Consider the following 15,610-nt stretch of genomic DNA (forward strand, 5'->3'; position numbering starts at 1 on the left):
AAAGAGTTCATACATAGGCAAGACCATTTCTAAAGAAGTTACCACCTTTGAGGGATATTTCCGAATTCCCAAATATATATTTTTTTTTCTGTTTTTTTCTTTACATTCACAATTAACAATGAACAACTGCTGTAACCTTATTACTGTGTATAATACTAAAAATAAACAATTAGTAAACAATAGATGCCAGTTAATAACATTGTCTCTGAAAAAGGGATTTCAGAYGATGATTATTTCAGCACTCCGATGTCAGAATTATCACTATCGTAAGGATTTTTATGCGAGAAAATAGCAGATGGCATCACAAAATGCATCTCTTCTGCTGCTGGGTTTGTACAATGCTGAACCCATCTCTTTCTGCTGGTTTCATAGTGTGCCTGTTCTTCTATCTGATATCTGGCTTTCCATTTGACCTTTTCAAATCTGTCAGYGATACAGCAAAAATAATTGATACCCTGGGACATGGGGGAAAAAAAAAGGAGAGGCTAGAACTACTGGAGAGAGGAGAAATCCTCAGGGAACTGCTCTGAGACAGAGGGTGCCACAAGAGCACACCCTACCCGGCTGTGCAGCCTCTMTAGCGAGATCTTTCAGAAAGGCTTGAGGACTGAGCAGGACGCTGTAGTGGTCTAATAACCTAGTGGTACCTGTTTCCAGAACACTCGATTAAACTTTGTGCTTATTAAAATGTTTATCTGATTGCTAGTTCTCCTTTAGTGACAGATTTAAAAACAAAGCGAAATTAAACTCCCTCCAAAAATCCAAAGTAAACTAGAGTGTTGGTCAAAATGCAGGCAAAAGAAAGCAACAGATATTTGAAAACGGTGAAATGTCCTCWTACTGACTGTAAAATTCTCATCAGGGAGGACTAAGAAAAGCCTGGCAGAGCAGGAACAGATGAGTATACGGGGGTTACTACCATCTCTGAATGTTTGCTAACTTAAAATAATTGACATCAGTSGCAGTAATATATGAATACAGGCAAATATCTATCTAAAGTTTATAAAACCAGCATTATACATTATTACACATGAGTATACAATRTCTTTAGAAGGCATTAGTTTTAATATTCTTCCAGGAAATGTTGTATTGTTTTTTGCTACCAAGTAAAAAGCAGGGATATAAGTTTGTGCCAAAAAAGGGAAAACAAAATAAATTGCGAGACGTACAGTCTCTAGCACTTTTAATAAAAAATGTTCAGTGAAGAGAAATGGAAGAGTTGAATAGAAATGGAAATAAGAGCTCATGGTTGACGGCACGATGCTTACCTTCAGCTGTCTAAGGTAGGTGTCTGCATATGAGCTAGGCACCTACCATGGCAAAGAGAAGTAGCCACTAGCTGTTAGAGCAGCATCGACCTTACCCTAACTTAGATCTATTTGTTTACAAACAACATTCTGGTTGTTTACAATGGTGATAAATGAATCCCACCCTTGATACTAAACTTTTATGTATATTTGCAGCATCGTATTTGCTGTGTATGATTCAAGAAGATTTATGTACCCACACAAATAAGTCAGAAATAATTCTACTCATTTTAATCTTCAGGAACCATAAAAGCATTGATGCTGAGCACAGAGCAGTTGCTGGCCAAAGGAACAGCACAAGGGAGAATACATAAAARAAGGAATGTTTTTGCAACAGGAGCAGTTCAAATCGTTCCTCCAAGAAACGTATTTATCTGTGGAAAATGGAAAGCAAACACTYTTCAAGGACATCCAGCTATTCAGAAAATGAGTAAAGCCATGACTAAGAGTGAGAAATACAAATTATAGAGAGCTAGGAACCCAGTTTTGAAATTATTTGCCAAATTCAAATCTGGAGTTTACTGGCTCAAAAATACCATTATTTTAATTATAATGARTGATGAAATGAGAGGAATACAAAGCAGTTTTTCATCATCTGAGCCCCCCMAAAAGCAGGAATAATTTCAGTGATATTTATTTGTTTAAAATAACCTATTGCCATGTCATTGGGCTATATTTATTAAGTCACTGTTTTCCAGCTGATGTCTCTGGTCTGTAATSTTCATCATTATAATGTAATTTTCTTTTCTAGTTTACCAAATAACACATCCCAGACTTTTTATGCACCTTACCTAGACCAGTATAAACAGCAGCTAATGTCACTTAATTCAGAGTAGCTCTAATGCTGTAAAAGCAGTATGAAGCTAGAAGCAGGCCAATATATTCTGAAAAATTACTATGTAAAATTAGAGCTAGTTTATTCRGCTGATCAGACAACATGTATTCATACTCATATCTTCTTTGATGCCCGAAGTACTCCTTTCTTTGGTCTTGTGTGCATTTGCAAATCAATCCAACTGCGGGAGTGTGAGCTAAATCCTTATGCAATTTTTATGTCATTAACAGAATAGATGACTTCATTTAACTTCAACCTTCTAATAGTTAGAAGTTCAGGTTATATTAGACATCCAGACTTTTTCAATAATCATCAAACATCTCAGTGGTCTGCTTCAAGTACCCATCCTGAGACTGAAGAGCTATCCTCTGGAGGTTTCCACTGCTATTAAARCTGTATTAGCAACAAGCTTCGACTAACCTTTAAAGGGTAAATTGAGAGGAATCTCTCTCTTAGAGTCTYATCCCATGAACTTCCACACTGGTTGACCATTGTGCCCATTTCAAGCTGTCAGAAAAATGGGCTGTACATTGTGCATTTAAAGACTCAGTGCCCAAATTCATGCTGCAGRATCCATATATGACAAAAAAAGAACTAGCCTGACATGTTGGTGCTTGACCAATTGTGAAAATTTGGCAATAAAAAAACAAAWATCAAATTTCAAGTTTTTATTTGGAAGTTGCAAATACACAGTGCATTTTTATATAAATATTGTTCAGAGTATAAAGGCTTTTTATGTTTTTCTTTTCCTAGAAAAGTTAGAATAGAGTCTCCCAGTTTCCACTTAGGAATATATCTGGTACTGTGTTTCTAACCTTCATATTCTACTATTCATTCTTCATTTGGAAACAGAGGTAGAATTAATATAACACTTCTAGCCTATCTCAAATATTGACAAATACAGTGTTAGGAAGTAATCATYGTGTCATTTTTTTCTTTGCAGCTTATTAGTATACCTTTAAGACTTTTAAACTTGATCTTTGATGTTACTGGTAAAATACTCACCTAAACATTGTCATAGTTAATAAAAGACCAGACTCCAATCAGTATCTCTGTCCTGAAGTACATGAACAAAATGTGGAAAGTTGCACTTTGTTGACTAAAAATATGGAACAGTGAAAATAAGCACGGTGAAATCTAACTAAAACTCTTTATCTTCCATTTAGAGCAGGSCAAAAGTTCTAACTTTTGCAGCAGAGGTGGAAGAATCATATARCCACAGAGATATGCATTTGACCATCCTCAGTTAGTTTCTCACTATTCCATTTTGTAACTTATGATCCTCTTCCTCTAGGAGTATGGAGATGGCTGGAGAAGGATCCATCCTAGAGATGGATGATAACTGGCTCCAGAGGTAAGTTGGAAATCTGGTACCCTAAAGTCRGGAGATCCTCAAGCACAGTGTGCCTGATGCCTATTACAGAGCATCACGTTGATCACATGGATGACAAGTAGAATATATTTGCCCTGTCTGAGAACATGGTAGTAATTACAGCAATTTAAGAGAGGAAATTTATTCACTCAGGCTGATTTTAAAAAGTGAACAGAAGATGAATGATTTTTATGCACAGTAGTTTCCACAAAATCAGTCATTGTGATGCCTAGCGGGAGAAAACATTAGATGTAAGTAACTCCTGCTGCTTGTCATTAAGAGCTGTGCTAGGGCAATATATTAATTTAAGAGAATAAAGTTTATGTTGACTTTATGGTGGCTTGTACTGCATGTATGACAATATGACAATGTTGCTATATTTCAGTTCTAAGAACCCTGTTCAGTAAATGTTTTCTGTACCTTCAGTTGCAGGTTAATTTATATTTCAAAGCACAACTGTATGGATTCACAAAATACTTAAATCATCTGCACTGGAGCAAAAAAGTTTTGCTCTCTCTGCTGAAATGTCTTTGGTGAAAGTTGTTGGTACTCAGGTAGCACAATTTTTCCCAGAGGGATTTATTCCGGTAGGCAAAGAGTACTTATGGTGGACCCTGCACACTTCCACCACCACTCATCTTTTCCCATTTTCCAGTCACCGTGTCATCATTAACGGCATTATCATTTCTAACAGTCACAAAAAAACATTTCGAGAAGGTCCTTGGCCTGCCATTTACGCATGATTGCCTGGATGTGCACCAAGGCCACCAAAAAGATACATACATTTTTGAGCACTTGAGTGCAGAGTGAGATCTGAGTACTTCCAGCCTCTTTCAGCTGTCTGCCCTGCAGTAGTGGTAACAAGCTGGACATCTGCTTTATCATGTCCATTGGACTGGTGGCAAGTTTCACATTTCAAAATCACTGAGACATCTGTTTTTGAAAGCAATAGCCTTTAGGCACTACCTTTCACTGCCTGCTGCTGCTCACGCTGAGCTAACATATATTTCCCCACCAAAACACTTTTTTTGACCTTACTGTCTTGTTTCCTATGTTGATTATGCATTATGTTGCTGTAAGATTTTCGTTAGGACAATAAAATATCATCAAYTCTTCTCAAAAATAAGGCTTGTGACTACAAGAGGGATGCAGTAATTACAGATCGGATATCAAGCCTGACACAGATTCAAAAGTTTGTGCTAGTGTGTAGGGTCAAGGCCCTTGCAGAAGTGGGTTTCACAACATATCTGGAATCTGCTGACTCTTGGGGAACCTGAAGGAATTGTTTTTCTCTATAATTATCGGACATGTTTATCAGTGCCTTTCTAATTCATTGTTTCACAGCAGTAACTTTCCGAGGTGAATTAACGGTATTTGGAAAATTACCATTCCTTTTAAGTAGCTGAGTTGGCTCCTGTTATTTGAAACTTGCCAAAATCAAACAACAGTCCCAATTGGGAAAAGTGGCAGTTTTGGCATTTGTTTGGCATTTGTACCTTATTGCTCCTATCCAGTCTTTCTTTCTTTCTAGAGAGTGCTGCTGTTACCCATCACAATTACCAAATCTCTTTTTTATTTTCATTTTTCTTATTAGCCCTCTCTCTATATTTTTTTTTAATTTATATTTTTGGCAGCAGGTACTTCTGAGACTGATTTTTTTTTAAAAAAGAACTTTTCTTCAGAGTTGCTAGACTTAACTGTAACATGCCTCAGGCACTTTGGAGTTTTTTAGTTTTAAATTATTTTCTATCATATTATGTGAAATGAGCTATTTCTAGTATTTTCTGTCAACTAAATGAAAGTTTAAGAAACTTTATTTTCTTCGAATGAGATTTTGTTGTCTGTTACAATCAGCCTAGAAACAACACAATTTCCTGTTTTCACTACAAATTTATCTTGGTTTCTCTTAACTGGTACTTCTGAGGACTTGGGATAGGGCTTGGTTGGGAACAGCATATCTGATATAAATGCCATCTAGGCTTAACAACAAAATCAACCTCATTTGGCACTACAGGTAGCATAAGGGCAGGGGAAGGATCCCCCTTGGCAAATAGTAATTGTCCAAGAAATGATAAGCCAGCAAAGCCCAAATATTTAGACTCATGTGAAGGGCACTGGGACAGCATGGTGTGATGTGGCAGAGCTTTGCTGGTTCACCCTTGGTGCAGATGCTCTGCGCAACCTGCATGTGCTGCGTAAGAGTAGCAAATAGATGACTCCTGGACTGACTAGTACAGTCAAGCAGTAACTCTCATATTTCCTTCATGGATCTCAGTACCCCTAGTCCCATCTGTCACTAGCCTTTCAGATAGCTGAGCTGAAAATTTTGTCTTTGCACATCATACATGGCCTTCATATATATGCACAACAACCTTGCTGTATGTTTCTTGTTAATGAAGGCCATTAGCTCTGGCCTTCATGGTAAATCTCTTAWGTAAATTAAAGATCAAATATATTGCTTTCTAAGACCAAGGGAATGCTTTGGCCTGCACACCAAGCCTCATAAGCTTGCACASTCTTTTTTTCTGTTAAGAAGTAGTGTGCCTGCCCATCTTACAGACTTCACTTTTCAGAGACTGTATATATATGTATATGTATTTTTGTCTGTGTCATTCCCATCAGTCACAGTTTTGAGTATGTCCTTTGAAGGCCTGGAGATAATCTCTGTCGCTAGGTCTCTTTCAAATAATAGCAGTAACCATTTGTGAAAGTGGTGCCTGTGCTCCCTTTTGTATTGGCAGAGTGAGCTGAAGAGCTTGCTAAAGCAAGTAATTGGTCTTGTGACTTTTGCAAATTGTATAAATTTGWCTTAGGGCAGGGTCTGAATCCTAGCTGCAGCAGTGATACAGGCCCACAGATTCACACGGGCGCTCCAGACTCAGGTCACACTGGCATTTTTTCCAGAGTTATTAGGGATCAGAGCCCGGACAGCAAAACCCACTCAGGACTGTGCCTGACCTTCAATCACTGTGTGGGACTTAGCATATTTAGCTCTCTACWGTACAGCTGTTCAGATCTGAGCTTGTTTTGTAGACCTCCTTTGTAAGCAGTGGAGAAAAACAGGCATTTCTGGACAGTGATTCATCTAGGTCTAAAATAGGTCAGACGAATTACACTCCTGGATTTGAGTGAAGTGAACCCAAAAGAACTTCAGAGAGTATTTCAGGGTCCTGATGCCAAATTTGTAAGATGTAAATGTCACACGAGTTTCCGCCCCTAGTCAAAGAAGAGACATAACCACTTCTTAATTCCTCTGAAGAGAGGCTCCCAAGATGTATAACAAAATGAGCAGGGAGCTGCCATCCTGTCAACAAAATCCACAAACCACAGGGAACTAGATGGAGTGTAAATGGTCTTTATTTGTAAGCTATGAACCTGGGAGACAGCCTCCTCCTCCTCCGTGTTGGGTCACTGCCGCAGGGAGCAGCAGCTCTGACCACTAGCTGCCTCTGCTGAGTCCTAGACATAAAGCTGCATCTTGCCACCTTTAGAGCAGTGGACAAGACACCTTTGCTGCAGAGCAGAGGCATACACGCTCCTTAGAGCGAAAACGTGAAACGGCCACAGCAGTTTATTCTAAAACAAGCAAACAAAAGGTATGTTTGTTTCCTTTATGTAAACAACTTTGTGCTGTAGAAGAGAAAAGTATTTCCTTTATCCTTGGGGGGAACTGGTGTCCTACTTCTATCTAATAGCATCTTCAGAAATGCACGCAATAACAGCGATCATTCCRAGGAAGATATACACAGGTTTTTGGCATTCTCCTTTAAGCATCCAAACTTCTACATGTTATAAGGCATGGCTATCAGAGAGAACTGAGCATGAAATCTTATGAAACATCTTCATGAAATCAGGCTCTTCCTGTCAAACTGGGGAGTCAAAAATGGAGGCAATCTTAATCATAGTCATTCTGAAAATCTCAGTACTGGCTCTTCAGTAATTGATTTGACACTGCTGCTTTTTTTYCTGGAACTTGAGGAACTGACGAAATGCAAGAAAATTGCAGTATATAAAAAAGCATGAACAACAAGAAGGTAGCAAGAGATCTTTTATGTTAAGTTAGGAAAATACCCTCCAATCATTTGTTTAAAAATTCAGGATCTATCTACTTCTTTTATAATACAAAAATCACAATTTTTCGCCTCAGTAAATTATTTTGATAAATTAATAATTATTTTATTCTCCAGATTAGACCTTTTGTGAAAGTACCTCCTGATACTTTTTGTATCTAGGATGTTTCTATTTTCCTATACCCAGAGAGACTGTAATAATAACTTTGGTTGACATTTGTGTCATCTAAGATTGTGAGTACTTCATTCACATCCTGTCTTTTTGTTTGATTATGAATGTTTAATCTGTAGCCTGACTCCTTAGGTCATGCTTATTCTTTCCAAAAACCTGTTTTTATCCTTCCTCTGTAAATTTTTAAAACAACTTCTATGTGTATTAACCAAGCCAGCTGTTAAGGGACTGTAAGTCTTGACTCTTGGAGAAGTTGACCCTTGACACCTATAAGTTACAATCTGTTTTTTTCCCCCCTTTAGCCAAGACACTTCCGTTCACCTTAATGGTTCAGCTTTGCTTTTATTTGACTCCTTTTACTCAGCCTCTGGCTTTCCTTCTCTTAGTCCAGAGGAGGCCAGGTAACAGCCTTGAGCCAAAGGTAGCTAGTGAAGCAGCCTGAAGCAATCAGGATGGTGCAGCTCATCCAAGCGGTGGCAAGGCACGCCAGGCATGGGGGGCTGTATTTGCGCTGCAGCCCCTGAGTGACAGGATCTGGCAGATCTGGCTGCTGTAGGGAACAGGCAAGAGCTCGGCCTCCCCTTGGCCAAGGGCATCCCAGGAGGGCAGCAGGCCTGGGGGCTTGGGGGCCAGCCCAAGCTGCTCATGGCACCGTGCTGTGTTAAATGCTAATGTTAAATGTTAAATGTTCCCTGTTACCACAATTACAACATGCACCACATTAATTATAATTAGTTTATGGTTGGTCTCCCTGCATAAACCATTTGTRCAGATAAGAAACTGTAAAGGTCTAAGCAGTGACTTCTAAGGCTCTTGCTAGACTCTTAGTTCCAGCTTGTCCTGACTCTGCTTACAGATGTGATCTGTTTTCTCTTATTCATATATCCCTACATGAAGTACTTAAGCATCCTCTGAAGAGCTATAAATTTGAATTTTAAATATTCAAATGTGTATAATAAAACTTTTGTTTCAAGATTTCCACCTAGTAAGAGTTTGAGTTATCGGAAGAAAGAAGATAAGGCTTATCTTTCCCATCTGTAATGTAGATGAAATTTTATATTCATCAGATGAAATTATTTTAATGGGTGGAGTACAGGAAATGAGAACATATCAGCTTTTTTCTGGAGCTTGAGCATTTTTCTCCCAAAACTTGTGACGTAGGATGGGTCAAATACAAGCTAACTGCCAAAGTTATGGCTGTGTGCATTGATTCAGGAATCGTCTAATATATTAAAAGGGAAGTCTGAATGTCTGTGGCTCTCATGTATACTCTACACCATGATTAACAGCTAGCTATTGGGCTTGCCRTTGTATTATATGCAGCATCATCAAGTTGTATTATCATTCTGCTCAAGTAAATTCAGATGCTCTGTTTCCAATCAAACTGAGCTTTACCTCCCAGAACTGTGTGCTAGCTGCAGGTTTACTTTCACCTCTCCTGTTGTAACAGCAGGGACTGTTATATGCTTTACAAATGCTGTGTTTTCCTAGATTSATTTGATCTCCTTTTGAATAAACAGTATGGTGACTAGGAACAAATAGAGAGACAGATATAATAGCTTGAAATACAAATACACAGTAAACTCACCYAAAAAAATCAGATTTGAAATGAGTGACACAAAACTATCCTAGCATTTTAAAATGAGAAATGTCATGACAAAAAGTCTTTTTGAAGGTTAGGAGAACTATGTCAGGATTTTTTTGCTTGATCTGCATTTTATTTCTGTTTTATATTTGGGTTGTATTATTTATTTCAGAGAATGGGGAGTTTTCATCACAGAATTACAGGATAGCTGAGATTGGAAGGTACCTCTGGAGCATATCTGCTCTGATCCTTCTGGCCAAGAAGGATCAGCTAGAGCAGGTTACCCAGGATCTTATCCAATCAGGTTTTGAATATTTCCAAGGTTAGAGACTCCATAGCACAGATCTCTATGAATGACAGCACAGCTCGCTGGTGTATCAGCCACTCCTCCCAGTTTTGTATCATCTGCAAACTTGCTGAGTCCTAYGCCATTATCCAGGTCATTAATGAAGATATTAAACAGTATTGGAGCCAGTATTGATCCGTGGGATACACTAAGAGTGACTGGCCTCCAGCTGGACTTTGCTGATCCCTTCATCTGGAGCCCAGGATTTTAGCCAGTTTTCAATCCAYTGTCCACTATCTACCTTGCACTTCTCAGCTTGTCTATGAGGATGGAATGGGAGACAGTGTCAGAAGCTGTACTAAAGTCGAGACAAATAACATCCATTGCTCTCCTCTCATCCATCAAGCCAGTCATCTCATCGTACAGGGTTATCATGTTGGTATTAGGTTCATGATGCTCCTGATCTGGAAAGCTCAAGTTAGTAATTTCCAAAGAAGAAATTTTCCTACCTGCAGAACATTTATACAGATGTTCAAAAGAGAGCACTGTTCAAATGATTTTAGCAGAATGAACCTAGGTGGTTAGTGCTACCCTTACAGATTAGAGTGAGACATACACMGCTGAACTGTTACTAGTTTTGCTTTTATTAAAACAAGCCTTCAATGAGGCATAATCTTACATAAAATCTTATTTTTTTGTCATGGATACTTCCAATGCCCTAAAAATCTCTGGAATGAATGTTATCCATGTTATTCCAACTTCTCCAGAGCAAACTATACTATTAGACCTTTAGAAAACTCTGAAGAAAGGACTGTCGTTGAAGAAGGGGTAGGGAGGAGGGATGAAATGACAGTATTGTCAAGACTGCTGTGATTTTCTAAGGATTCTAGTCTCTTCTCCACTGTAGCAATCTGAGACAGATAACTGTACTAATTATTAGAACTATTTAAATGCCTAGAAAGAGAGTAGGTCAAAGAGTTTTTCTTGAACAAGCAGTTGTACCTCAGTCCAGCGATTGCCAAGGTGGTAAATTCCTGAGCTGAAAACATCAATTAATTATGGAACATAATCCTTTGCCATCATCCCTTTATAGTTCTTATTCTCCTTTCCCCCATAATAAGCAAACATGCAAATTCTAGAAGATACTAGATTGTTTGTACTGCAGCAGTTTCTAGGAATCAGTTTGCTGTGTTTAGCCATGAACAAACATAAGAAAGTACATGCCAAAGAGTTATTCACTGCAGACAACACGCAACAGGGGGGCAGAGGAGGAAGTATTGAGGTAATGTGGTAATGAAGTGCTGAGTGCTGAAAAGCAGAGATTGCAGCTAAATGGGCCAGAAGCCTAGGCCTGATTGTGGAGTGGGGCGTTCAAAAAAAGATTAAGTGAAGTACCATTTTTTTCAGAAATCTTGCTTCTGCACTAGGCAATTATTTGAGCGAGCCTGGACATTTTTGTGAGTAGGAGATCCTACCCAGAATCTTGTACAGCCTCCCAGAGGTATGACCATGTTCTTCTTCATAGAGAAATTTGAAAAAAGTTTAGGGCATCTCAGATTCCACTGCTGAAGATTTGAAGGAAAAGCTAGAACATAAATATTCTGACTGAGGCAGACCAGGACTTTAACACTAAAAGCCAAGGACCTTCAGGGATTTGTAGGTTCAGAAAAAAGTTTTAACTGCCATCTGGGGCAGGGGTTGGAGGAGATGGAGTAGGACTGTAGCTCAGGAGAAAGGAGAACAAATATCCTTTGGGATTAAGGGAAACAAAAAATTACGCTCTGATGGCAGAATTACAAAACTATTAGTAGATTTATTAGAAATGAACTTGTTAAATCACRTATTAACAGAATGTTATTACATTTATTAAACTTAGTAATACAACAAATGACCAGTTTGTTTTTTCATGTTTACTTATTYGTATAACAGTATGGTATGTGTGGTCTTCAGAGACTGTCAAAAAGATATTGATGCTCTGCCTAGGAATATGAAATATCTACCCTGACCTTGCAGCCAGRCCTGTGCTCACAAATCCTCAAATGAAAATATTAAATAAGATCTTTTATTGCAGAAGAAACTCTKCTAATTGCCTGAGTCTAGGATCAAGATCTTTCTAGACAATACAAACATAGAAAAAGAGGGTTAAGATTGGTTAGGAAAGCATGAAGTTTAATAGGCATTTTCTTAGAACAGCTCTGTGTCTTTGCCACTTTTGAAAAGGCTATTGTTCATCTCAGTATTAATATTCATATTCTTGAAATAGAAGCTTGTATTTAAGCAACGATACTTGAATAAAAAGAGATTTACTTCATCCTTTTCCTGATGTATTCACCTTCTGGGAGGCTATGGTTTCAGAAGAAGACTAAATAAAAATCAAATATAAAGTATGACTTCATTTCTAATATTTTGTTTTGGATGTCAGTGTTTATATGAGTAACTCGATAATCTTCTTTAACCATCAATAAAAATGCTATCTAGATTATTTTACCATCTTGGAAATATCAGCTTATTGTTGTGCTTTATTTGGTGAATTATACAGGAATTATCAGATATAGTTATTACTTCTGCTTTGCCCCTCATATTAATGCTATATTTCAGTGAACTTCTTTGACAGGCTCATTAAGAGACAAGGGTAGGCTGGAGAGCAGTGCATCTTCCCCTGCATTTTAATACTGTGAGTACATAGCAGGTGCTGCTTAGAACCGACAAATAAGAAATATTTCAYAGTTTGAAAAACCTGACTCTTTCTCTGACAGTGCCTTGTGTAATAAGGATAAGGGTAATATCCTGTCACATATAGCACATAGCTTACATGGAGCAATGATGATATTTGTCCTTTATTTCTTCACAGTTTCTTGTAAAGTTTCTCGTATTTCATAATTCTGATACTTGGAGCATTTTACCATTATAAACTACTCACACTATTACCGTTCTTAAGTCTTTGGAGAGCTTGATTTTGGAGAGGAATTGTCAATATGGGTTAATGGCACCACCTTTGKTCACTATCCTGTTTTATTTGGGCAGAACTGTACTTTTTTATTCAAAGAATTCAACRACAGTTTTCTGGAACTGTGGATTGCAAGGTATTCACTGTTCTCAACAAGCTATATATTTGTTTAAGGAGCGCCCATATAATACCATTTCTACAATAACGTAACATAGCACCTTTCAGCTCGATGTATCTGTTAGTGGTATTTGTGTTGTACTTTTGTATTGCATCTCCTATCATGACGAAAATCCTATGACTACTTCTATTTATCTTTAATGCAGAAGCAAAATGGGAAGTTTCTGGTAAAAAATGAAAGACAAAATACAGCTAKTCCTGTAATCCTTAGAATAAAGACATATCTAATTTCTCACTGACATAAAATGTGAAGTAATAAAACAAATATAAGCATTAGCAAAACAGAGAGCAATCATATTAGCTAGTTGAGTGTTCCCCCAATCATGACATATGAGCTGAAGATCAAGGTGAGTTTAGCACATGCTGAATGTGCATATATCATAATCACTCAGTTTAAAAAAAGAAACATCGCAGTGATATCCATATTGATGTGCAACCTTGCAGAACTGCTATATTTATCACTTTCATGCCAAGCTGACTCTTTGCTCACATGAGAGTGGTGTTCATATCATAGCAGTAATCTCAGGAGAACATCAATGAAACTTTGTGGAGACCTTGTTGTATTAGTATTACAATGAGATATATGAATATGCATTGGGAACATTATGTTAATAGAAGATTGTTGAGGCTTCTGTTACAGAGGCATTGGAAGGTCAACTGTGAGATTTAGAYTGGTATAATGCTTTCAATTCAAGGCTACAGAGACCACTTGAGTTTTCTATTATGATATTATGATGGGGTGATTAGTCTAGGAAAATTATTTCATTTCAAAGCTGAACCATTAGAAGAATCAATATACATTATGGGCTGCTATAGTATATTGTGGCAGTGTGATTATTTCCGTATTGTAGTCACAGTAAAATCATATGAATTAGAAATTAGAATATCTAAGCATGACTTTTGCATAGCATTATAGGCAAAGGCAGAAAACCAAATGACAGTATATTCCTTAGTACAACAAGAATCTAAAGAAACGTTATATGATTGAAAAGTAAAGAAAAGAATCTGAGGAACATAATATTCCTTATAAGAGCTGACTAAAGAAATGGGTGGTTACARAAAGAAAGAGAAAAAATATCTTCATTAATAAGAACCAGAAACTTAGAAGCACAAAATCATAGAGTTGGAAAGGGCTTCAAAAATCTTCTGATCCCAGCTTCATGCCTCAAGGCAAGATCAGCTGTATCTATGACCTTCCTAACAGATATTTGTCTTAATTCTTCTCAAGACATCTAGTAGTAGAGACTGCATAATTTCCCCAGGCAATCAGCTTCAGAGCATCACTGTTTTATCAGATCTGCTAATATCTAAAGTGAACATTTTTGTCTGCAGTTTAGGCTCATTGTTTCCTCACTGTGCACATAGTGTGTCCTCCATATGGGAAGCAGGGTTTTGTATATTTAAAAAGTATTTGTATGTTGTCTTCAGGCTGTTCTTCGTTAGGCAAAATAACCTCTATTCATCTTAYCATTTTTCAAAGTTCATAATTTCTAGACTTTGTTATTCTGATCCTTCTTGTTCTCTGATTGTTCAACATCTTTTTTGACATGTAGTGCCCAAACTGGACCAGTTCTCCCAATTAAAGCCTTACTAGAGGTAAAGTAACTTCATCTGTCTTAAAGGACAAGCAGAAAAGAAAGAAATAGTAGTTTTCTACACCGTGAAGAATGGCTAGTTAAACTGATGGAGTATACTTTGATGAAAACTTTTCCTTACTTAAAATATATATCAAAATACACATCAGTATGGCTTTGAAATAGACTTGGGGTTGGGGATGGGAWCTAATATCTCAGATATTTTCAGATTTAGGCAGAATGCTCCTGTTTCTGAGAGATTTTTTTATCCAAGGTGGCACCTTTTCAATTTTCATTGCTATGATTTTTTAATCAAAATATGAAACTGTATATGGGAAAATATGTTTTCCAGCTATTTTAAGTAACATTGGACTGCCACAAACCTCTYTATTACAACAGTTGTTATATTTAGTATATCTGATCCTGCTTTGTGTATTGTGTATGCTTTGGAAAAAAAGTGATTTGTTATGCAACAAATTTGGAGCTCGCAAATATATACTTGTTACAAAAGTCCAGGGAATATGTCTCACAGTTCAGTGGAAGCTAATGAAACCAGGAGAATGAACAGCACACAGGAAGTCAAAGATGACAATACATGTTGCAATGTTCATTTGAATTGCTCATGCTCATCATCTCATTCAAAATTAATTGCAACCACACAAGGGAAAAAAATGATACCATTGGGGAGAGCTCAGTGAGAACTRCAGTTTAGCATATAGCATCAATTAAGAATGTAAAGAAATTGCTAGAATGACTAAAGGATGAAATGGGATGGAAAATAGTGAAAGTTTGTCAGTAGTTTATAAAAAAGGATAAGTAAATTGTACTCAAAATATTGATCTTGAGTCTGATCTCAAATATGAAAGTATGAAAAAAAGGAGAGCAGAGATGAGAACTAAGACTATTAAAAGGTACTGAAAATAAAATTTGCCTGAGGGAGGAGATGAACAAAATAATCTATAATAAGAATAATCAAGCTAATGGACTGCATTCAGAAGGTAAATCAAAAATCTCCATTCACCCTTTCCCCATGTTAAAAAGGAAAGTAGAGCATCAATGAAAAAATCATAAAATCATAAAATCATAGAATCATAGAATCAGTAAGGTTGGAAGGGACCTCTGGAGATCATCTAGTCCAACCTCCCTGCTCAGCAGGGTCACCTAGAGTATGTTAGACAGGGTTGCATCTAGGAGGGCCTTGAAGATCTCCAGAGAAGGAGACTCCACAACCTCTCTGGGCAACCTGGTCCAGTGCTCCGTCACTCTCACAGGGAAGAAATTCCCC

The sequence above is a fragment of the Rhea americana genome, unplaced genomic scaffold (genome assembly GCF_003343005.1).
Source record: "Rhea americana isolate MKP2758 unplaced genomic scaffold, rheAme1 scaffold_58, whole genome shotgun sequence".
Classification (NCBI taxonomy): Eukaryota; Metazoa; Chordata; class Aves; order Rheiformes; family Rheidae; genus Rhea; species Rhea americana.